The sequence below is a fragment of the Candoia aspera genome, chromosome 2 (genome assembly GCF_035149785.1).
Source record: "Candoia aspera isolate rCanAsp1 chromosome 2, rCanAsp1.hap2, whole genome shotgun sequence".
Lineage (NCBI taxonomy): Eukaryota > Metazoa > Chordata > Lepidosauria > Squamata > Boidae > Candoia > Candoia aspera.
The window spans coordinates 137,439,570-137,441,927 of record NC_086154.1 but is presented as its reverse complement, the minus strand read 5'-3'; positions in this window follow the sequence as shown (position 1 = coordinate 137,441,927).

Below are 2,358 nucleotides of genomic sequence, written 5' to 3'. Positions count from 1 at the left end.
TGAATGGATTGTGTATTTATTGGTTTAGCTACTGGTCCTTCTTCCAACAAAAGCTCAAAGGATTTTATTGCTTATGTTTATATATTATATGGCATTGTATGTGGGCTTTTTTAAATAACAGCTAAAGCAACCAGACTAGCAGACACGTAAATTAGAATAAAACAGAAGAGATTCCATAAAATCTTTTTCTGCATGTCTCATCACCACCAGGGAACAAAATTATACAAATTCGCAGGCAAGGTTGTTTTTCTCCCTTAAACATGATCAATAACTTTCCTAAATGTAGCTGTTACCTTTGCATAAATAGCAAAAAGCCAAGATTAGTTATCCTCTTATAATTCCTGTTCCCAAATATTCCAGTGATATTATTTAAACGGGGTGGGGGATGACAAGAGCATTACAGTCATGTACAATAATAGTCAGTTTTATCAAGGAATTAAAAGTGATGGGGAAGCATATTCATAAGAGACACTTCTAAATTAGAAATGAAGCCAAGTGGTTTTAATCAAGTTAATACTCTGTGTCTCCCACCCATACAGCAATCAGTGCATTTTGCTTCCAAAAAAAAAAAAAGGACAGCAAAGTGAATAAAGAGCATAAAAAAATAGTATTGGCTATTGCACAACAGAGAACCTTGTAGCATGTGATTAATTGATCAGATAATTCACCCTAAGAGTTAGCAACATGAATAACTTTTTGACTATTATTAGTATTAAGCTGAAATACATACATTTTTGAGCTAGGAACAGTGCATCTGGAGAAAACACCCAAACGTGCTTTTAAATTCTTCCTTTATCTAGTTGCTTTTGGATATTCGAACCACAGAATAAATTAGGCACATTATGCTAGTCAGCTTATACTAAAATAAATTATGCTTCCAGAATAAAAGATAGCAAAATGTTTCTGTTTTAGAAGAAAAGCCAAATTAAACTACTGTAAGATAGAGAGTCCCAGGCTAGCTTAATGACTTAATTTGTATTAGCACAAATATATATTAATTTATATTAGCACAAATTTCATCAGAAATAACACAAAACTAATGTAGTAAAGAATGTGAATAGCAGCAAAAAGGCAGAAACTGGAGTTAGATGATGTGAAGAGCAGGGATGTTCTGTAATAGCCAAAGATAAACAAGTTATCGAGATTGCTGACATCGGCTGCAGAAATGTGGGACCTCATCATTCAGAGTAAAAGCAACCTTACCAGCCCTATTCAGATTATTTTGCCTTAAAGTCTAGAAACATTCTTTGTTTTGCATTGTATCTGCAGTTCTGGACAGCTGGGGATGTGGAGTTGGTCTCTGGCACGTCATTTATAATTCAGGGGTTCCTCCCCCTTCAGATCATAGCTTTTGATGCAAACCTCAGGTGAGGTGCTGGGGATGCATCCACATGCAAGTTCTGACTGGTAGGAGCACAGAAGCCCACCCATGATTATCTTGCTTCCAGCATGGTTTTCTCTCTCGAACAATATCTGCAGCTAATCCACCCATGGAGGCATAATCTGAGACACTATTGCTGGCCTGCACCCCTTTAAACTGAAGGTAGGGGGTCCTATGTTCATATGCTCCCATGAACAAATCTCCCTCAGTGCAAAAAAGTAATAATAATAACTCCCAACATGACGGTGGGACAGATTCTAGGCTAACGTTTCTAATACACTGATGTAAAGGGGGTTTGGAGGAGCATTGGAACCTGAGACATCCCACCAGTAATTTGATCTGGTACCTTCTAGAAGAAGCTGTCAGTCATGATTGTGCTGCATGAGTAAACAAGCTCCAGGACATACAAGAAGAGACCAGGATCCATGATGATTCCATCACCTGACAAATGATGGTAGTGGATTTACATTTTGGAATGGATAAGTGCAAGAGGCAATGTGAAGGTGGTTCTCAACAAGCCACAGTTCCTTAAGTAGACTTGGTTTTTTTTCTCCTCACCTCTTTCCTTAAGTTGCTCTTTCCCAGGGCTGCCCTGAATTTACTGCGTCCTCCCTGCTTGCTGCCTTGTAACTACTGATGCACATCTCTCCCTACTGTGAGACTGCACCCCTGGCTTTGTTTTTTTATGTTTAGTTGCCTCCCCTTTGACATCATAGTCCTTGTATATATCCCCAGATTCCCCATTTACTGAGCGTTGCATTTGCTTCCCACTAATTGGGAGCTGGGGTTGGGTTGTAGTTTCTTCTTGCTTCTGCCTTTTGACCTCTTAGTTGGGCCACAAGAGAGGAACATAAGGCCCAGGTTCTGCTGTAGCAACGCAGAAGGAAAGAGACAGCTCTCTAGGGACTGCGCCTTTTGAAGATGTAATGCTATAAAATGCTGCTGCTTGCCTGAACAGCTACCAGATCTAGGATGGA